Source organism: Diceros bicornis, chromosome 26 (assembly GCF_020826845.1).
Source record: "Diceros bicornis minor isolate mBicDic1 chromosome 26, mDicBic1.mat.cur, whole genome shotgun sequence".
NCBI lineage: Eukaryota > Metazoa > Chordata > Mammalia > Perissodactyla > Rhinocerotidae > Diceros > Diceros bicornis.
The window spans coordinates 25,975,272-25,998,750 of NC_080765.1; the positions used below are offsets into that span (position 1 = coordinate 25,975,272).

A 23,479-nucleotide genomic window follows, 5' to 3' on the forward strand; every position below is an offset into this window, starting at 1 on the left:
TGCCTTGAAGAGTTCCTGCAACAGAGCTCTGATTTCACAAGAATTCACACTGAAAAAGCTCTTTGTTTTATGAGGCAACATACTTAGTGTGATAAAGGATCCAAGAGTTATAGAGCCAGGTTAGGCTCCATCGCCTACCAGCTTGGTGATCTTGGCCACTGTTTATGTCTCTGAACTTGAGGACACAATAATAATACCTACAGCCCAGCTTTCCACAAGGATTAGTGAGATAATCTACATAAATCACTTTGCCAGCCCTGGGTCTAATTCACAGTAAGGGCTCAATAAATGTTGAGGTGCTCTCTACTCCCAGCAAATTCTGAAGCCAAACCCTCGCAGTTAGATATTCAAAAAAAATTTTTTTTTAGTGAAAGGCATTCACTTTATATAATGTGAACCAACTTCTGCATAATGGAGTTTTCTTTCAAGTATTCCCTTCTGGCTCTCTTGTGCTCCTCCCTGCACCCTCCTCCCTCAGCCTGCCACATTCAAAGCTGCCTAACATGAAATCAATCACCTTTTATGTGCCAGCCACTGTCCTGGCCATATCACACGTATATTCTCCTTTTTCCCTCTCACTCACTATCACCATCCTCATTTTGCAATTAAGGAAAAAAAGTGTCAGAGAAGTTAAGAGACTTGCCCAAGGTCAGCTAACCAGTAAGCGGCATTGCCAGAACTTGAAACAGGGTCTTCAGATTTTAAGTTCAGGGCTCTGTATATCCTTTACTGCCCTGTGGCAGATAAACACACATACACACATACCCACACACACAACTCAAAGAAGCTGTCACTTACCTCAGTTCTACATGGTACTGTCTAGGAAACAGTTGGCTTAGGTCTTGGATTGGTGTAGAAAAGGGGAATTTGCATGTTCAGTTCTCTCTGACCAGAACTTCCTGGGATCGTACACACATAAGAACTTGCCTCCTGGCCCCAGGTGGGGTGGAGAAATTGGCAGGAATTGGATGTTCCAGAAGCAGGAGGAGATACTCAGGTAGGATAGGACAGAAAGTAATTACAGGGCTCCATGGAAAGCCAATTGGTTAGAAAAACAAACTATATGAAGTTACCTCCAATTCTTGTGGGATGACTTCAGTGTGAATGAACAAATAAAGTCAAATGGAGCACTTGGACTAGTTCTCTGTGGCTAACCTGCTCCCTTTGCCCAGCCCTTTACCTCCAATGTTTTCATTTAAATGACAGCCAAGTGGCAGTGTGGCTTAGTAGTAAAGCCTGTGCTCTGGAGGCAGAAAGATTTGGGTTTCAGCCTCAGGTCTGCCACTTACCATCTCTTTGACCTTCACTGGCCTCCTTTCTCTAAGCTTCAGTTTCCTTATTTGTAAAATGGGAATGTTAATAGCGACACCTATCTCCTTGGTTATTTTGTTGTTGTTGTCATTGTTAGGATTAGATGAAACAGTTCGTGAAAAGCACATAGCATAGTGCTTGGCATAATCAGTCTTGGCTGTTTTTATTAATTTGGGATTCTAAGAAAAAGTTTGGTATACTAGCAAAATGCAGGGTCTTTGGAATCCCAAAGTCTTGAGCTTAAATCTTGACTCAGCCACTTACAAGATGGCCCATGGGCAAGCCATTTACTTCTTTTAACCTTGGTCTTCTCATCTGAAAAATGGCGGAGTGGGGGGTTGTTAATAAGATTTGTCCCATGTGATCTTTGAAAGGATTACGTGATGTAAAGTCTGTAGGGTACCTGGCCCAGGCATGTGGATGCTGGGTTCATACTGATGTTGCATCGGATAAGCCCAGACTGTCATAGATAGTGGCTTGTACTGGTAGTTTTTACAATGGCTAGAGCCTTTATGGGGGTATCATTGAGTGATGGGGAATCTCCAAAATCCTGGCCCAACTTTCCCAGTACCTTTTCCCTCCCAACCTCCATGGAAGCAGGGAGAAATTTACCTCTCTCTGCTCAAAGTCACCACCAGAGATTGCTGGAGACACCTAGAACACCCCTGCCAGGACTGAGGTTGGCAAGCCTGGCTTCTGAGGGGTGGGTCTTGCTCTTCCTGGCTGATTCATTCAAGATAAACTTTCAGCTCAGGACAGGCTTTTATTTTATGGAGTGCAGTGAGTGAGGGATAGTTGCCTGGCCTCAGTAAGCTAACGATTAAACACCCAAATTATCGGGGCCGGCCCTGTGGCTCAGCAGATAAGTGCGCGTGCTCCGCTGCTGGCATCCTGGGTTCGGATCCCGGCCGTGCAGCGACGCACCGCTTGTCAGGCCATGCCGTGGCGGCGTCCCACATAAAGTGGAGGAAGATCGGCAGGGGTGTTAGCCCAGGGCCAGCCTTCCTCAGCAAAAAGAGGAGGATTGGCATGGATGTTAGCTCAGGGCTGATCTTCCTCACACACACACAAACACACTAAATAAATATATTAATTAAAAAAAAAAAACACTCAAAGTACAAAAAACACTTTTGCTCAAGCAGAAGAGGCAGTCACTTTGAGAAAAGAATGGGGACAGGAGGAAGAGTCCACGAGACACCCTCTGGATCTCAGTAGATCTCTCGCATAGAACTGTAACACCAGTGTTGTGGTCAAGAAGACAGGCTCTGAGGCCGGGCCGCCTGGGTTTCAGTCTAGCTTTCACCAGTTACCAGCTCTGTGACATTGAGCAGGTTTCTTATCCCATTGTACTCAGTGTTCTTGTCTCTAGTAGGACTCTCTGAAGATTCCACACACACTTCTCTTTCATTTCCAAGCCTCTCTTGTAGTTAGGGTGAAGCCACTAAATTTCAGTTCTGGACAATGAACTCCAGGTGAAAGTGACACAAGTCACTTCTGGTCTAGGGCATTTAAGAACAGGTAGGAGTTCTCTCTCTTCCCCTGACTTAGTAGTCTGGGAAACCATGTGTGGAGATAGTAACATCAAAATATGGCAGGGATTCTCTCAGCCTAGTTCTCTGAATGACTTTGTGTAGTCAAGTATCCTGTCAATTTGACTATTTTACATCCATTAATCTCTTTAATCTTATAAAAAACCTATAGTACATTCATTCATTCATTCAATAGATAATTAATGAGCACCCTCTAGGTGTGAATATAGCTTTGTTCATGTCAGACAAGGTTACTGCTCTCAAGCAGTTTACATTGCCATAATAGGGAGGCAAAGACAAGAAGCAAAATATCAATTAAATAGACAAGAGGATAAAACATTATGTGGTAGGTACTATAATTGCCACCATTTTACTAATGAGAATATTGATGCTCAGAGAATTTAAGCTACTTGCCCCATGTCACACAGCCAGGAATGGCAGAAACAGCATTTGAATCTAGATCTACCTGGCACTAAATCTTTTGACTCTTAGTCACCATGTTCGTTCACCATGTTGATCCTGGGGATAACTTCTAACTGAAAGAACACACAGTTCTTTGCTTTGCTTTGATTTTTGGAGTTAACCTGTTCTTGATTCCAACTGCAAACACCCTGAGGCAGAACAAAGCTTAGCTTGAAGCTTGTATACTGATTACAATCCAAAATGCTCCCCTGCACTGTCCTGGGAACTCCTAAGGCATATTATAATAAAGAGCATTGTGGGGGGGGGTGGTTAATGTTTTTAATTGAATTAAAATGTATGTACTCACAATAAGCGTGGGTGGGAGGAAGAGATTAATCAAATCATTCACAACTACGAACGTAATAACAGAACTTACACTTCGAGAATAGAGTAGTATCTTCCATAAGACCAATTTTCTGACGGATATAAACTACAAACTCTGGAAACAATATAAAAAACAATACCAGAATGTACTAGAAAGCAACCAAAAGCAGTCAGAAAATGGAGGGAGGAGACTGGAGGAAACGAACGAGTTCCCATTTTTATGGAGAAAATTCAAGAAAGAGAGAACCAGAGGAGGAGATGCCCCAATTCTGTGTATATATTTTGCCCAAATTTCTGGCTGATCCCTGAACTACACAGAATCTTTTCAGTTTCAGGCTAAAAGAACTGAACAGAGTTTTCAGTTGGTGGACACTGCAGGGGGATGGAGTTTGGCGTTTGGGTATGGCCAAGTTAACTCCCCGCTAAAACAAACAAACAAAATAATCACACTTCAGAAAAATATAACAAAGTCCAGAATCTCTAAAACATATTATAGAAAATGTTCAGCATAAAATTCAAAATTACTAGACTTACAAAGAAACAGGAAAACATGACCCATTCTCAAGAGAAAAAGGACATCAATAGAGAAAACTGATGACCCAGATACTGGAACTAGTAGATGAGGATTTTAATAACTATGCTATAGCTTTAATAACCATGCTCAAGGATTAAAGTAAAATATACTCATAATGAACAAATAAAAAAATTTAGCAGAGAAATAGAAATTATTTTTTTAAATTGAGAATCTCTAACTGAAAAATACATTACTTTAAATTAAAAATTCACTGAATGGCCTTTAAAGCAGATTGGAGATCACTGAAGAAAGTCAGTGAACTGAAGTTAGATCAAAAGAAAGGATCCAGTCTGAAGAAGTAAGAGAAGAATATTGAAAAAGAATCAACAGAGCCTCAGTGAACCGTATATATATATAGATAATATATAACTGTATATATATAAAATATATGTATTTTCACATGCATATTTTAATATATAAAATATTATATACAGAACATATAATATATATTATATGTACATTAATATACTATAATTGTACATACATTATATGTACCTACACACACACACACACACACACACACACACAGCTCCACCTTGGCAGAATGCTTTTCCTATTGGAGTTCCCCTACTCAAACTCTGATGTGAAATCAAGTTCCTCTAAAAAGATACTAAGTTTTTTCAGCTTCTGAGCTCCCTGAACTGGAATTTTACTGCTAAAAACTTAAAGTAACACAGTGGGCTAATGGGAATTCCAAATACTGGAACATTCCAGGTCTTGCCTGCAAGAGCACATCTAGCCTTTGCTGACAACCCAGTTGTTCAAGTAAATATTGGACTAAGCCAGAGAAACTTACCCTGGAGAGAGGAGGAAGGAAGGCAGGAACCGACATCAGTGGTAACCTAGAACAGGTTCCTCAACTTTGGCATTATTGACATTTTGGACTTGGTAATTCTTTGTGCAGGGGGTGCTGTCTTGTGCATTGTAGGATGTTTAGCAGCATCCCTGCCCTCCATCTACTAAATTCCAGTAGCAACTCCCCAGTTGTGACAATTAAGAATGTCTCCAGACATTGCCAATGTCCCCTAGAGGGCAAAATCACCCTGGTTTAGTACCACTGACCTACAGTCTAGGTACAGACACTTCTTCCCTTTGGCACCTGCAATTCCTTCCCGTAGCTGCAGCTGAATCCAGGCTGCCCTCGTCCCAGCACTTGCAGACGCAGCTGCAAGTCATGCCTCAACTAGGAGACACTAGCACAGCTGGCCTGTGCCCGTCCTCAGAAGTCTGGGCCAGCCCACAGGGCCCCTCCCCTGAGCTCAGAGACACCAGCCCAGCTGAGCAGTGCCCCTCCTTGGAGATCTGAGTTCACACATCTGCCCACCAATGGGCTTCCTCCTCTGAGTTTCTAAGTTTTCTCCCTTGTTTCTTCAGCTATAGGAGTTGTAGCTGCTGCTTGCAACTGCTACCTTCATGATGCCTTAGAGTTCCTTTTAATCTCTCAGTCACTTAGTTAATGATTTTGTAACTAAACACTTTTTTATGTTAAAATAACTGACTCCTGGGCCGGCCTGGTGGCAGAGTGGTTAAGTTTGCACACTCCACTTCAGCGGCCTGGGATTCACAAGTTCGGATCCCTGACGCGGACCTGTGCACTGTTCATCAAGCCATGCTGTGGCAGTGTCCCATATAAAGTAGAAGATTGGCACAGACGTTGGCTCACGGCCAATCTTTCTCAAGCAAAAAGAGGAAATTTGGCGATGGATGTTAGCTCAGGGCCAATCTTCCTCACCCAGAAAAATAATAATAATAATAACTGACTCCTGACTGGACTGACGCAGTGTTCTTTTTCCCTCCCCCTCCCTTCTCTTCCTTTCCCTTCCCTTCTTTTCTTCTTCTCCACCTGGTAAACTTCTACTCCCTTTTAGAGCCCTGACAAATACCATCCTTTTCTGGAGCTTTCTTGGACTCTGCTAGGCAGAGCCAGCCACCCTCCTCTGGTCCCCTGGCACTTGGTACAGTGCTTCTTACCTGTGGTAGAGCCCTGTGTGTATATCTCTGTCTCTCCTACTAGACTGTAAACTCCTGAAGGTAGGAACCACATAACATCATTTCTGCATTCCTGGAAGAGTGCTGTGCACATATTCAGGCTTGGTAAATGTCTGTCAAATGAAGGAATGAATGAATGAATGAAGAACTGCATGCCACAGGACTTCTGTTTCAAGCCCAGTCTGGTGCTGTGTTTTCCCCCTCCTAACCTTCTGCCTAGATTGTAGTGTCAGTGAGCATTGGAATGGACTCTCTTGCTTTCCTTCCAATGCTGGTCCATTGCTTTGCAACGACACCATTACAGCACCCTCATTGTGTTGAGTTTGTTAGCTGGGTCTCTTGTTCAGTAAATATGAAGCTCCTTGAGGATAGGGTTTGTTGGGCATAAAGGCGATTCTTACTAAATATTTTATTGAATGAATTGCTGAAGGGATCTAGGGGAGGTTTCAAGGGAAAGCCCGTGAAGGATGGGGATGGTGTTTATAAGTGGAGCCTTCATCCCTGGTAGTGGTGATGGAGCGGGAATGGTGTGGGGAAATGCAGAGAAGTTGTTCAAGGAATCATTGACTGTTCTGGTCTGGTAGAATGCAGGGCACGTGGAGAGGACATCTTGGAGACAAGGCTGCACAGCTGAGTAAGATACAGATTTGGGGTACCGAGAACCAGGTTAAGAAATGTGTGCAGTATTTTGGGGGGAAAGGCCAGGGGTCCTGGTGTAAGGAACTGGTATCTCCGGACCTCCATTTTTGGGAAGAACCCACAGAGCGCTAGAGGAGAGACTAGTGGAGGAGGCCATTCAGGCAAAGCTGTGTGCTGTAAAATCCAACAGGAGGGTTAACAAGGAGAGCAAGGCTCCCACAACCCTGACAATTCTATTCCGTCGGAAGTGGAGTCTCTTTGTGGAGGAAGATGAATGAACACTCCATGCTATAGACAATGGAGACCAAAAGGAGGTGAGAAAGGGAAAGAATCAGAATGTAATAATTATCCCAGGTTGAATGGTTCAGCTTCAGCTTTTTTTTTGTCTAATTATCACAGAGTTTTTCAGAATTTGATGTATTTTGTAAGATGTGAAAGATAATAAAAAAAAGTGTCTATCTTGGCTTTTAAGCAGACGTGTGCTGGGCAACAGCAGTGTGTGCAGTTCAGCTGGGTTCTGCTCCAACAGGGAATATGAGTCCATTATAATTCTTTTTTTTTCCTTGCTGAGGAAGATTCACTGTGAGCTAACATCTGTGGCCAATCTTCCTCTATTTCGTATGTGGGTTGCCACCACAGCATGGCCACCAATGAGTGGTGTAGGTCCACACCTGGGAACCGAAACCAGACCGCCAAGGTGGAGCGTGCCAAACTTAACCACTAGGCCATGGGGCTGGCCCCCCATTATAATTCTTAAAGAAAGAAAACAACAGCAGTTTGGGTGTGATCTGCATATCATCATCTGTTAAATGCTGTTAATGATATCAGCTTACCTTTATGTTCCGGGGCTTTCTGGAAGTTAAATAAGATGAAGGGTGTAGAAGTACTTCGTAAATCATTAAGTGCCTACAAACTCCATCCATTCATCCAGCAAACATGTATTGAGCCTGTCCTATCTGACAGGAATGGTGGCAGGCCCGTAGGGGTGCAGGCATGAATAAGACCTGGTCTCTGTCCTTCACATGTCTACATGAACTGATGAGCTTGGACAAAGATACTCACCATACCACAGTAGAAGGTTAACATACTTTATAAGGGATTGATACTAATACTACATTTAGTAAGGTGGGTTTTGTTGCTAATGGCTGGCAAGTTGATGTCTTCAGTTTTCCTAGAAGAGTACTCAGAGGCAATAATGCCATGTGGTTAGAAGGAATTGGGCTTTGGAGACAAAGGATGAGCTGCAAGCTTATCCTCTGCCACTTGATGGCAAGTCACTTGCTTCCTCACCTGTGTCACTGACATAACTCCTCCTATCTAACTCGGAAGGTTAGCGAGATCACTGTATCGGCCACCTTAGAATCTCTTGTTCTCATCCATTTATTCATAAAACTTGCAACTGTAGGTGCTTCCTACATGCTGACCAGAGAGATACAGAGAATAAATAAGGAGACAAGTAGGCAAGATACTTTTAGTTGGTGAGAAGTGCTATGAAGAAGATGAAAGAGCTGATGTAATGGGGAGTGACGGGACGGGGGCTGCTACTATCGTAGGGTGATCAGGGAAGAACTGTTTGTGGAAGGGACATTTGAGCCCAGACCTAGATGACAAGAAGCAGCAGCCGGGTGAAGAAGTGGGGAGAGGAGCACGCCAAGCAGTGGAGCACCTGGCACCCTGAGACAGGAGAAGGTCCGTTTGAGGATCGGAAGGAAGGTTAGTGGTCTAGTGTCAAGCAGAAGGGAGAAAGAGGCAGCACAAGGAGTCAGAGAGTCAGGTAGAGGCCAAATCACGTAGGACCTTGAAGGCCATGGAGAAGAGTTCGGAATTTATTCTAAGAGAGCGGAAGCCGTTGGCAGGTGGAGGTAGGGGAATAGCATCAGTTGATACATGTTTTGAGAGGATCAGCCTGGCTGCCGCGTGGGGAATACTCTGGGGAGGTGAGCGAGTGGGAAAGGAGAGCAGGTAGGAGACAGACAGTCGTCCTGGTGACAGGCAATGGCCAGCGGCACTGAAAGGTGTGTGGCTAGTGATGGTAGATGGGGGGGTTGCAGATAGTAGGTCAGACTGCAGACAAGCTCGGCCCTACCACCAGGAGTCTTACCCATGCTGGTGAGGCCATTTCATTGATCTGATGACTCCATAACACTTTCCCTGGCTTCTTGAACTTTGAACTCTACTTATCATTGGAAGCAAAAGCAGTGGTGGCTTGCTTTCTCGAGACTTCGCTTTTTTTGTCCCCGGCTCCAGTGGTTCTTAGTGAAAGATCACAGGCTTTGGAGTGAGATAGACCTGGATTGGAATCCTTGCTCCAACACTTACCAGATGGCTGACTGGGTAGCTTTTTAATTTAATATCTGCAATCCTCAGTTTCCTCAGCAGCAAAATGGACTTAATAATAATGCCTGCTTCTTGCAGGCTTACGCTGAAGCATCAAATGAGATAATATTTGTCAAAATATCCAGCATATGGTAGGTTCTCAATGAAAGTCACTTGGCTTTCACTCTGAACTATCTCCTTCAACCCTCTGCCTTCCTAGACTGGGATGGGAGGCCAGATGTTTCTGTTAAAACTCCAGCACCAGCCTGGTGGCCAAGACAAATTTCAACCTCAGCAGAACAACAAATTCCCACTTGACAAGCAAGGTCCCTGCTAAGCCCTTATGGTGCCCTGGTGAGAATTTTAAAAAGGTGACCCCCTGGGAGGATGCACTTCTGCTGGGCGTGACCTCTTTAACGCTAGGCAACAGCCTCAATGAGAAAAACTGTGGGCAGATGAAAAAAAGGAGAAAACTTCCAGGGCCGGCCCTGTGGCTTAGTGGTTAAGTGCGTGCTCCGCTGCTGGCGGCCCTGGTTCAGATCCCGAGCGCGCACCGATGCACCGCTTCTCTGGCCATGCTGAGGTGGCATCCCACATACAGCAACTAGAAGGATGTGCAACCATGACATACATCTACTGGGGCTTTGGGGAAAAAAAGGAGGATTGGCAATAGATGTTAGCTCAGAGCCGGTCTTCCTCAGCGAAAAGAGGATGATTGGCATGGATGTTAGCTCAGGGCTGATCTTACTCACAACAAAAAAAGGAGAAAACTTCCGAAAATCCAAAGCTGGATCTTCATTTCCATAAACAGCCTGCTCTTCCAAGCAAATGCTCTTTTTCTGCTCACTCCTCCCCCATCTCTCACAATTAATGAATATTCGTTGTGAATGTCAGGTAACTTCTGGATCATTACTGGTTTGTTTGGGCAAAAATGAAGGAAACCAGAAAGTAAGCCTAACAGAAACACCCCTTTCCATAAGTCAGTGTGGGTGGACAAGAAATGGGCCCCTTTCTGTGCCTCTCAATGACCCGACGTGACATCCCAGTGGCCCACTCAACCGTCTGCAAGCAGGTAGGAATGGTGGTGGAATTTTGTTGTAAGTCTGTCAGAAAAAAAATCTGCCAAAAGTAGCAGTAAAGCTCTATTTACTTCACTCCAGATATTTTCTATCCATAAAAATAGAAAAAAAATGCAATCACTCTCTTAGATTCTCACCTGCTTAATTTTCTCCATACCAATTACCACTACCCATCCTAATCTCTATTTTCCATATTTGCTTATTTATCTTAATTATTGTCTGCTTCTCCCTTCCCCCTCCCACAACAACTAGATATGAGTTCCACGAGGGAAGGAACTTTCCTTTTAAAGCAGTATCCTCCCTGGGTAAAATACTAGCACTAGCAACCACTTACTAGCTATTTGTTGAGTAAATGAATGCAAGGCTTTGGGAGCCACCTGGTGGACAGACCTGCTGTTATCCACATGCAACTGAGCTCTTGTTTTCCTTTTGCATCCTTCTTGGTTTGGTGTGCCTGGGAATCTCAGAGGATGGTGCCGGTAAGAACTAGGCCACACCCTTGCCCTGACAAGTGAGCCACAATTATCAAGTCTGGCTCTGCCCAAGAAGTTCAATCGCACTGGTGCCAACCCCAGGAGGAAATGGAGAACGTGGAAATCAGCTAGTCTGATGCAAACAAGCAGCTCTATAGTGAGAGGGAACTCACTACTTCCTAAGGCAGCCCAGAGCGCTGGCGGAAAGATTGCATTTTCAGGAAATTCTGAGGTTGTTCAAGCTGAGATCTGCCTTCATGCCATGTACCCTCCCTATTCCTAGATTGGTTCTGGAGCCACACAGAACCAGCTTGCTGTCCAGGCTCTTCTGAACCCATCTAGGCTCCTTGGGAAGGGAATGCCCCTGGGCCTTTGCCCTCCTGAGTGACCATGCCCAGGCAGGAGGACCAGCCCCTGAACACCAGCACAGCATCCGGCTTCTAGGGTAATGTTGGCTGAAATGCTGACCCACGTGCACAAGGCAGGACCACGGTGATGGAGGTGCCTGGGGCTTTCCCTGTTCCACCCACACTGCTGGGGAGATGAAGAAAGGATCTGCGAGAGAGTGAGTTCTCTCCTGTAGGGGGAGGCTAGAGGGAACTGCAATGGGGTGCAAATCACAGCACAATCTGAGTAAAGAGGGAGAAAACCAACTAAGCTTCTACCGTCTGGCTCCCTCCAAATTTCCCCCCAGATACCATTGGAAGGATTCACAAAAAATGGGCATCATTTACCTCTGGGGAGGAAAACTGTGATGGCAGTGGGGGGTGGTTTTTACCGGATTTTTCAGAATATCTTTCAGGCATTACCAATTTGCAAAGGTAAGTAATATTAAAATGATAGAAGAAAACAACAAAGGTTCTTTCAGGATGGTGCTGTCACCTCTGTAGGGCTCTTTCTGCAGGACAGCTTTCAGATATTGCGTTCTCTCATCTTCTGCGGGGCCTGCTGGGATATCTGGACCTCCCAAACCATTGCGGGGATGGGCTCTTTATCCAGCTCACAGCCCCAGGGATCTGTTTGTCTTATGCCAGCGCTCTCTTCTTTTTAGAGCACCCGGACCCTGGAAGGACCGAGAAAATCACGACTCCATCAAAAAGCTGGATCTTTTTTCCATAAACATCCTGCTCTTCCAAGCAAATGCCCTTTCTCTGCTCACTCGTTCCCCTCTCTCTCCTTCTGTGGGCAGACTGGCTCTCTTGGTGGACTGAGGGTTTAGTTAAAGGTAACTAAAATTAAATAAGAGGTTACCTCCGATCAGAGTTCATGCAGCTGGGCTGCTGTGCCCAGCCTGACTGCACCCTTGCTTGCTGAGGCAGCACTCATTCTCTGGGCCCCCGTCTCTTCCCCTCGCACCTGCACCTCTCAAACGTTAATCCCTGCCCGGTGGTTTACCTGAACCCTGTGAGATGCTTCCTCAGGCATGATCTCCACGAATCTCTACTGCATCCTTGTGGTGATGTTGGATCCCTCCCATTTATCAGATGAGGAGACTGAGGCTGAGAGTGGACAGGGCATTCCTCGAACAGAACAAGACCTCAAACTCACAACCTTCAACTCTAAAAGGTAACTACATTCCCCACTCATCCTTGGCTACTTCCTTTTAGGAAAGATGACACTACTTGCACTTCCTTTTGAGTTTTCATTTTGGTCCCGTTCGTTCTCTTCTCCTCTGTAATCCCGGCCCATTCTTACTCAAATGTTTCTCAAACTTCGGTCATTCATGCCTCACCTCCATTGTCTCTTTCTGTTGTCCTATAACCATGCGCTATTATCTCTAGTCTTATTTACTCAATATTTTCCTTTACATTGATTCTCTTAAAAACTTAAAGCACAAAAAATTTATCAATCCAAACGAAACTCTGTATCACTACTATCATTAAGAAATTAATTTTATCTGCCACAACGGAGGAAACTAAAAATGAATACAATGGAAGTACACATTGTTATTGTTATTAAATCCCATTGGGATACAGTTGCCTGCCAAATATTTGAGACTAGTCTGTTCTCTTTTTATTAAAAAGAGGAATTAAGGTTTTATCAGTTATTTGTTGCTATGGCAAAGTTGCCTAACAAACAATCCTCAAGTCTCAACGGTTTACACCAACACACATTTATTTCTCACAAGCCTGTAGGTGGTCTGGGAGGCTCAGCTTCAGCTGTGGGGTGGGGTTATGTCTGCCCCACGAGGCTTTCCTTCTGAGACTGGTGGCTCTCTAGGGCATGCTCTTCTCATGGTGGGTGGCAGATGCACCAAAAATCAAGGCAAACCAGGTAAGCACACTCAAAACCTCTGCTTGCATCATGCCTGCTAGTATTCCATTGGCCAAGACAAGCTACACCACCAAGCTCAACCTCATGGCTCAGAGAAGTGTATTCCTCCCTTGAGTAGGGGTGGAGAGGGATGAGCAGAGAGTCAATATTTGCTGAGTCACAAATAAACTCCACCACAAAGGAGTGGAAGACACAGAAGGAGCAAACTGAAACTTTCTAATTGACTTAATTGAAGAGAACTGGAAAAGGACTGGGTTAATCCAATCATAATTCATGTCCCAGCAGTGCGCTCACTCTGATTCTGAACAAAATCTGGGTTCTTTTAGCAAGGAACAAGGTGATGTGGAGGTGGTGGTGGGGAATGGCCATTGGGTAGGTGTATTTGTCTGCTAAGGCTGCTGTAACAAAATACCACACACCAGTGGCTTAAACAACAGAAATTTACTTTCTCACAGTTCTGGAGGCTGGAAGTCCAAGATCAAGGTGCTGGCAGGGTTGGTTTCCTCTTGGCTTGCAGATGGCCATCCTCTTGCTGCTTCTTCATATGACTGTCCCTCTGTGCACACACCCCTGGTGTCTCTCTGTGTGTCCCAATCTCTTCTTATAAGGACACCATCAGATTGGATTAGAGCCCACCCTAATGGCCTCATTTTAACTTAATCACCTCTTTAATGGCCCTATCTTCAAATACAGTCACATTCTGAGGTACTAGGAGTTAGAGCTTCAACATATGAAATTTGGGGGACACAATTCACTCCATGACAGTAGGAGAAAAACAATGTTTGCCACATAACTCCTCCCTCCTCCAAAAGTTGCTTCCTTGATTCTGTATATTTTCTTTTGTTCCTTCCCCTTTCAATTAATGCTTATTAAAAAGAATAGACTACGTTAGCTGTCTCCATCTCTTTCCATCCCTCACTGATAACCCACAGTCATCAGTTTTCTACTCTTAATTACTCTATTGAATCTTTGTTTTTGGAAGCAAGTTCTCTAATGTTCTTGCTGCCAAATGCAATGGGTCCTTTTCAGTTCTGACTCTTGGTCGTTCTTGGCAATGATAACCAACTCTTGAATCGCTCTCTTTCATCTTTCTGTTCTCATACCCTGCCTTTTCTGAGTCTTCTTTCTCAACATTGTCCATGGAATTCTCTTCCTTTTTCTTCTCTTTAAATATTGTTCTCCAAGAACTCATCCTCAGCCAACAATTCCTCTCATTCCATATGCACTCTGTCCATCTCTCTCTCTCTCCTCTCTCTCTCTATTTCTCTCGATAATTTCCTAAACCACATTTAAAATATTGACCTCTCCCCTGAGTTCAAACTTAAATATCCAACTGATTACTAAATATATGCTAACCTCGATACTCCATAGATAACATAGATAAACATGACCACAACTGAATTCAATGTTCCTGCCTCCAAATCCATTCCTCTCAGAAAGTACTATAACCACCTACCCCAGTTTACCTAATAAAAAACCAAGATATCATCCTTCAGTGCCTTCTTACTCTTAACCCCATCTGCCTTATTTAGTTCCAAGTCATCAGGTTCCAAGGAAAAGGAATTCTTCCAAGCATTTCTCAAATTCTCCTTTAATACATTCACCACTCAGCTACCAAGGTAATCATTTAGAAATGCATTGTTGACTGAGTTCATTACTCTCCAGATGAAGTCTCAACTCTTTAACATGTGATATAATGGCCAGCCCTTCTGTCATTTCACAACTTGAACCTGATGTTGAAATAATATTGAATGTAAGTGAGGTGACCCCCCTTCTCCAGTGGAAGTTTCTCCTTCTATCTGTGGATAATTGCAGCCAGCCTGGGACTTTCCCTAGACTAGAAAGGCTTTTACTAGACAAGGACAGGCAGGATGAGGTGGTCTATCTTTATCTCATCCTGAAAAAGACAAGAGGTGGTGATTTCATTGTAGTCACAGTAAGCCACCTTTCAGCCAATCTGAAAGGTACCGGCTGAATACTGTGATAGCTTTATACAAGCCATTTGGAGAAGGGGATGGAGCGGAGGGAGGAGAGCCAGATCCTATTCTTCAGGTAGGTCACAGACTTCCCCTAAAGGTGTGCGTTCCCATCATCAATCATTCCTGAGCCTGGAAGAGGTGAGGAGAGTGTGGACTGGGCACTGAGTAAAGGGATATGACCCAAGACATTCTCGCTATAGGATAAAGATAGCAGTGCAAGTGTCAGGATGAGCATCTGCCAGATTTTAATTCTTGGAAGCTGTCAGTTAAAAGCAAAGTTTTGCTATTTGATTAGCAGACTGCATTTCTCTACTAGGCCAAACAAAACTCTGATGCATTTTAGTGGACTCCTGGAGGAATATATCACAGTATATCCACATTCTATTGGATGTTGAAAAAGAGGACTGTAAGAGAAGTGCTTTGTCAAGGGCCAGAAGAGCAGGCAAGCAGATTGAAGGGGTGCATGAGCATTGTATGCAGACAGGCCTGTGTGGGAACCTGACGCTGTGTGACCTCGGGGAATATCACTTAATCTCTCCAAGTCTTAGTCTCCTCCTCTGTCAAAGGGGAAAAATAATAGTACCTGAATCAAAGGGTGACTGTGAACATTAAGCGGGATTAATATACGTGTTTGCTTCGCACAGTGCCTGATACTTGGCAAGTGCTTGACATTATTATTACCATCGTTGTAGTTATTACTCAGTATTCTTAAGAAGAGTCATGGAGCCTCAGAAATCCTTTGCTTTCTTCTCCAGCTCACTTGAGTCTGCTAGGAAGGTTCACCTTCTGCCTCTGGGTTGTGGTGAAGCCGTCATGGTCCTCACCTCCCTCCCTCTCCTGGACTCCTGGCTCTGGGGTCCCAGAGGCCCCAGGAACTGAGTCTGTGGTTTGTCTTTCACCAATGCCACTCTCTCCTTCTTTGTTTTCCCCAGAGGGTCTTGATTTAAAAATGATTTTATTACTTGATTCTAGGAAGAGCAGACAACACCACAAACATGAGCTGTAGGGGAAGGGACACCTGTTTGAGTTTATCACACTGTTCTCACAACTATGACCTGAGGTCTGCAGATGCCACACCGAGATGAAACGTGACAGGATTTATAAAATGGCTAGGACAGTGACTGGCATGTGGCAAATGCTCAGTACATGGTGGTTCCCCTCCACTGGACATGAATGCCCTAACGTATGGGGTGACATGGGGATGACGCCACTGTCCCAACCACATACACAAGCCTCTCTGTATGGAGGTCTTGTCCAAGTGGTGATATGGGCGCCCTGGCTTTTCATTTCCTTCCTAGGACACAGTTTTCTGCTTGACTCTGTTTATCCAGCTTTCTTTTCTTTTTCATCCTTCCTTCCTCCCTCCCTTTCTCCCTCCCTTCCTCTCTTCCTTCTATCCTTCCTTCCTTCCTCCCTTCCTTCTTTCCTTCCTTCCTTCTTTCCTTCTCTTTCTTTTCCGTCCCTCTAATTCCTTCTGTCTTTCCTCTCTCCCTCCATTCTACCTTCCCTCCCTCCTTTTCTTTCTCAGTTGCTCTATCTTGCTGTTTCACTCTTTTTCTCTTTCCTTTTCCTTTGTTCCCCTCTCCTTTCCTCTCTCGCATTCCCTCCTTTTCTTCTTTCAATATCCAACATGGAAAGATTTTGAGCTCATAACCAAGGAAAGACAAAAATCACACGCATGTCTTGCCATAAAGAATCTCATATCCCCAGGGGAAGACAGAAGACCCAAAGGGAAATGGAAGGGGGAAAAGGGCAGGAAGCACAGGAAAGGCCCCTGCAGGTCTCACTGAGCCCCGGCCTGCCCAGACCTCTTGCAGTCCTTGTTGCTGGATTTTCCCCGTGACAGTCTTGGGCAGGTCCAAGACAAACTCCATCTGTTGGGAAAAATCAGTGCAGGGTGGGCTGTCCATGACCCCAATGGGGTTGGCTATTTCAGAGGAACTGCTACAGGGTGAAGGGAAGCTCTTGAGGCTGGAGGCTCCAGGTGAGTGAGGACTGAGCCTGGAAAACACCCAGGGCAGCCCGCTGTGCAATAAGAAGCTTCAGAAAGTGCTCGGGGACAAGGACAAGAGGAGAATGGCTGGAACTGGACAAAAAGTCGGTCAGCTGGTCTCTGACATACTCTAGACCAGGCGAGAAGCAGTACGTGAACACAACACGACACATCAGACACCTGAGCTTTGATGCCAGACTCTCTGGGCTCCAGTCTTTCCTCTACCACTCGCCTGGCTTTGGTCGGGTCATCTGGCTTTTAGGAGACTCGGTTTCCCCACTGAATAAGCCGGAGGATAACAACAAATTTCTTGAGTTGTTGTGAGGACTAAATGAGATTCCAAGGCTAAATTCTTAGCATGGGGTAAACACCCAAAAATATTAGCTGTGGTTATTAAGCTCGACTGGAGAGAACAGACATCTAAGAGTTAGGAAGCCTGGTTTTCAATTCCATCTCAGTCATTTCCTGTTGGTGTGTCCTTGGCAAAACTATAAAATCTCTCCAATTTCACTCTTCTCACCCGTGAAAAGGAAGGTCTGATATCAAGGACCTCACCATCTCTAACACTCTTGAATCCTAATATGTGGATGATGATGACAGTTCATTGAGGCTTCCCATGGTTCAGCTTGCCAGGGCATCAGTCTAGGAATCAGATGGTCTTGGATTTAATAAAAATAATAACAATAGGGATACAGATACGAAAAAACTATCTTAGCAGCTGATGTGGGAATCTTCCACAGGGCAAGACTGACTTTGTTGAGGAAGGAGTTTGTTAAGATCACAGTGGGGTAGAGCAGGGCTTGGCAAACTACACCCTATGGGCAAAATCTAGCCCTCCTCCTGTTTTTGTAAATAAAGTTTTATTGAAACACAGCCACTCCCATTCATTTACAATTGTCTCTGGCTGCTTTCACACTACAAGGGCAGAATTGAGTAGTTGCAACAAAGACAGTATAACCTAAAATATTTACTATTTGGCCCCTGGAGAGTAGATAGAAGGTAGAAGGAAGCCATAAGGGAGATCCACGTTTAATGCTAAGACGAAAGCTACTCTGCATATCACAAAGAACATGAAATCAACAATCCATAGAGGTTTATGCACCCCTATGTTCATTGTAGCATTATTCACAATAACCAAGATGTGGAAGCAACCCAAGAGCCCATCAACTGATGAATGGATAAAGAAGACGTGGTGTGTATATATATGTATATATATACATACATATATATATACATATATATACACACACACACACACACACACACACAATAGAATACTACTCAGCCATAAAAAAGACAAAATCATCCCATTTGCACCAACATGGACGGACCTTGAGGGTATCATGTTAAAATAAGTCAGACGGGGAAAGACAAACACTCTATGATTTCACTCATATATTGAAGATAAAAAAACATGTGGATAAGGAGAACAGATTAGTGGTTACCAGAGGGGAAGGGGGTGGGGGGAGGGCAAAAGGGGTAAAGGGGCACATACGTATGGTGACGGACAAAAACTAGACTATTGGTGGTTAGCAAGATGCAGTCTATACAGAAACTGATATATAATAATGTACACCTGAAACTACACAATGTTATAAACTAATATGACCTCAAGAAGATCAATCAATCAATAAAAAGAAGGGAGTATGGTCACTGGAATGAGGGAGGAGGTGGAAGGAACCTGCTGCCCAGGGCATTCTAGAGGAGAGAATGTAAAAAGAGACACGTCTACTGAGTAATACACTGTTATACTGTGTGATAGGACCCTTCCACTGAATCTCCCCAAATACTCAGTTTCAATTCCAAATTCTAAATTCTTGATATGTTTGGTGTTATTGGATTTCTAGTTTCCTTTTAAAATACTTATTAAATGCTTATTATGTGCCAGTCACTCTTCTAAGTGCCTTATGCCTTACAAATATTAATTCTTCTTCTTAACAACCTGTGAAACAGTAACACCATTATCGCCATTTTACAGATAAGGAAACTGAGGCACAGAGAGATTGTTGAGTAAGTGATGATATGGATTTTGAATGCAACAGTCTGATTCCGAGACTATGCTATCCTGCCTCTCTATCAGTTTCAGGCTGAAAGTCTGCATGGTGGACTCTTTAATGTGCTGCCCAGATCCCCCTGCGGGAACAAAAGGCTTACTCCCCCACTGCCAGGCCTCTTTGGAGAGTGCACAGCTGAGGAGAGCTCTCTCTCCCAGGGCCACGCCCCCTTCCCAGGGCAGCCTGCATCCACGCCTGAACCACACGGGGCTATAAAGGCCCTCCCCTTATCCCCTCCACCCCCTCAGGAGACCCTGAAAGGTTGTCCTAGCTTCAGGCCTCCCCATGGGGTCGGCTGAGGCCCCCACTGAAACTATGTCATAGTGCAACTTCACCTTCTGCCCAATCCTGCTCCCTTCCCGTCCATCTCCTTCTGCAGGTGTTGATCCAAAGCACTCCCTGATAAATCTCTGCAGGATAGTCTCCTTCCCAGAGTCTGCTTCTCAGAAACCACCTGTGACAATCAGCCTGTGCTGACAAAGCATCAGAGAGCATCCGGGTTACATGAGGATCTGAGGGGCTTGAGGCTTAATGTGCTTGCTCTCACCTTCTACCCCAGACTCAAAAAAGTAAATTTTTCTTCGTTCCCTGGGGCAAGCTCCTATTTTGTACCTGGCTCCAAAAACTAGGTCCTCCTTCTGTGTCAAGCTCCATGCTTTAATTCTCTGCCTCAGAGTGAAAACAGTTGAAAACAGGTACGGTAGAGCCTATGCTTTTTGCCTTTTCGGGTAGGAGAACTTCCATTTTCCTGCAGGGAGCCACCCCTCCCTCGCTCAGTCCATGTCATGGGTTCAGGGCAGCTCTCTCTCCCATCCTTCCTGTGCTAGCTCCAGGGGTGATCACATGACCCAGAACTGGCCAGTCAGAGTGTCCCATCCCCTGGTTGCAGGGATTGGTTTAAGATGAACACATGACCTGAATTGGTCCAAACAGAATCAACTTGAAGACTTTTGCTGGTGCCTTTGAGGAAAAAGATGCTTTTTTTTTTTTTGGTGAGGAAGATTGGCCCTGAGCTAACATCTGTGCCCATCTTCCTCTATTTTGTACACGAGATGCCGCCGCAGCATGGCTTGATGAGTGGTGCATAGGTCCACACCCAGGATCTGAACCCACGAACCCTGGGCTGCCGAAGTGTAGTGCACAAACTTGACCACTATGCCACCAGGCCGGCCCCAAAGATGCTCTTTGTCTACTGGGATTTGCTAAGCTGCTAAAAATGTATGTTTGGAGCTTCTGGGGGCCATTACTAAGGTAGAGAATTTCAAGAAATGAAGCCAATACAGAAAGAAGGAAAGTCAAGTGTTGAAAGAGACATCCCTGACCACATCATTTGAACGCCTGTTACCAGCCGTGACTAAAGCTTCACCCACCCCTGGACTTTTCAGTTGAGCAATAAAGTTCAAGTTGGATTTCTGTCACTTACAACTGAGAGAATCCTGAATAATATGGCAAGACCTCAGTGCAGAGAGTGGGAATGTAGGCCAGGTATTGGCTAGAACTTGTTCCCACAGGAGCAACTGACTTGCAATTCAGAGTGACTTAAAGGCTAAGGACAATTTTCAGGAATCTGGACAGTTGGGCTTTCTTGGTCATAGTCAGGCAGAACTTTGGAATTAGAGGCTTCATCCTCTGACTGAAGGAGAGAAATACAAGAGGAGAACCATCCCTCCTTCCTCAAGTTCGGGAGCCCAGAGGCCTCACCTTCCTCGGGTACTTGTACGGGGCCATCACTGACTTCACGTGCTGCTGCAGCTCCTTGGTGAGCTGGTCCAGGTAATGGGACAGAAACCGTGGGCCCAGGACCACAAATGCCTTCACTACCTGCAGCGAGGATGAGGGCCAAGAGAGAAGGGGTCAGAGTGTGTCGTCATCTCCTGGGACAGTGCAAAATCAGTGTTAAGACTTCCACCACAGCCACCACCTATATATCCCCCAATTACTCCTCCAGATATCCGGGGCAGGGCAAAGGGAGAAACTAAGGATAATAACAGCCAAGATCCCACCTCTCTCTCAAGCGGCTTATTGGATGCACAGGTAGGACTGCAGATTGAGACCAGGCTCACCTCGTATCCCCAGGACAATAGAGAGTGAAGGGGAGAAATTCGATATTGGAGAAGAGAGGAAAATAAAGACTAGGGACCATCAGCCTAAATGACTTGTTTAACCTCTCCAAACTACAGTTTGCATGTCTATAAAATGGAGATCCAATTGTCATACTTCACGGGAAATGAAATGAAGTCATATGCAGCACAGCTTAGCTCAGTGCTTGGCACACAGGGTTTTCTCAGTAGAGGATCCCCTTCGGGCCCCATTTGCCTAGTGGCTCCCATGATTTCCATACATCCCTAACCTGCCAGAGTATGACATGGTCAACTTCTTACAGAAATGTCCTTGGACATTGACCCACACGTCTGCACCTTAACCTTTCCCTACACACACACCAGGCTCTGTTAGACTCCGTCTGGCCTATTCCTATAACCCTGGCGTTATAGGAGGTCTTTCTTCTTCCCCCTATTCTCACTGTAGACCCCATGGCTCAGGGGCTCTATCTCTTGCTTCAAATTCCTCCTCATTCCTCTCGTCAGGGATCAGATTCTCATTCAAATGACAGACAGCAGTGGAATCCCTGCAGCCCCATAATAATAGACCTTATGTGGTGCTTGCTATGTGCCAGGCCTTATTCCAAGCACTTTGCAAATATTAACACATTTAATCATCACAACAACCTCTCATCTTACAGATGAGAAACTGAGGCTGAGAGAGGCTAAGTAACTTGTCCACGGTCACACAGCTGGTAACCAACAAGGCCAAGATTTGGACCCAGGCAGCCCAGCCTCCAGAGTCCATGCTCTTAACCACCATTCTATACTGCCCTTGTCTCCCAAATCTGCAGACCCGCAAGCTGCTGCTCGCCCATCACCTCTCCTCGGATGGGGTCCGGGCTGCTGACTACAGCCTCCTCCACCACAGCGGGGTGCTCCATCAATGCACTCTCCACTTCTGAGGCTCCAATCCGGTATCTGTAGGAGAACCTGTCCTTCAGAGAAGACTGGACACAACCTCTAGGCCAGCCCCAAAGTCTAGAACCAGCCAGAATAAAGATCTAGATTACCCTTCCCAGCCCAGAAGCCAAGCTCACCACTGGAGTTAATGATACCATCTGCCCGCCCCATGAACTGGAAATACCCATCTTCATCCTTGATTCCCCAGTCTCCCAGGAGCCAAAAGTCTCCTTGAATGTTGGCTGCTGTCTTCTCAAGATTGTCCTTGTGAGTAGACAGAGTCATTGTGCCTGCAAAGCCTAAGTTCTCTGTCGCAGGGCTGCCAAGAACAGATGGCAGGTTGTACTTTTACAACTTGAACAACTAAACACAGTGGGCTTGTCCTGAACCTGTCAACCCCAGACCCCAGGTGGAACTGGACTTCCCTCTGTATTTCAGTTATTCCCCCAGGGTCTCTCACCTGCTCCCCGGGGTTCAGTCTGACGGGTCATATTGATGCTTCACTCACCCAAGCTCTAGGGCACTTTCCCCGACCGATTCCGCCTTCCCTTCAACGGTCAGCCCAACCCCAGCTCCACTCCATGACCCTGTTCAAGGGCACCAAAGTTTATTAGACATTCTTTTTGGCTCCTCTGTTAGATCTGAAAGTTCTAGAGACACATCAGCAAGCCACCAGGGCCCCAGGCATTGTGCATATTTCTACAGTGGCCGGGGCCCTCATTCAGCTGAGGCACTTTTTCATGAGCAGTGAGAAAGTCTGAGCTTTGCCCCTTGTTAGCGCATCTTTATATCAAGTGTTTGTTCAAGCGTTGAGGTGTGGGCTCCAGGTTGGATGTTCAGTCACTGGGTTAGAAGGCAGAATAGGGAATTCACAGCCTAGCCTCCTCATTTGGAAAATAGGGGTACTGAAGATCAGAGAGATCAAGAGGCCTGTCGGAGGCCAAACAGCCATCACAGCTGGCAGAGCTGAGACCAGAAGCCAAATCTCTTGGCCACCAGCTTGACTCTTTCTCCTGGTCACCATGCAGCCCCTGCTGGCGTTAACTCTGCAGCCTTGAGTCAACCCACCAACTCCTGAGTCTGTTTCCCATCTGTCGAGTGGGGAGAATTCCGGCGCGTGAGGATAGAGGGGACAGCGCACAGGAAATGCTTGGAGAAGCACACAGTGCGGCTGTGCCCTCTTCTCTGGGGCTCGGTTTTCCTCCTCTGTACAGTGGTAGTGATCATGTGGATCTACAGCAATTCTTTTATTTAACACACTCTTACATAGCACTGTTCTAAGTGTTTCACAAACATTAATGCCTCTCGATATCCATAATAACGCTGAGAGATATTATGATACATGTTTTACAGGTGAGGAAACTGAGGCATGAGAGACCAGTAACTTGCCCAAGATCATACAGTAAGTAGTGGAGCGGGGTTCTGAACTCAAGCAATTTCTCTCCAAGGACTTCATAGGGTCTTTGGGAGGATGCAATGTG

At 45.3% G+C, this 23,479-nt stretch overlaps 1 pseudogene; it reads right to left on the minus strand.

Annotated features, from left to right (window-relative positions):
- Window positions 1-23,479, minus strand: part of LOC131422000 (acyl-coenzyme A synthetase ACSM2A, mitochondrial-like) — a 75,163-nt pseudogene that overhangs the window by 36,191 nt on the left and 15,493 nt on the right.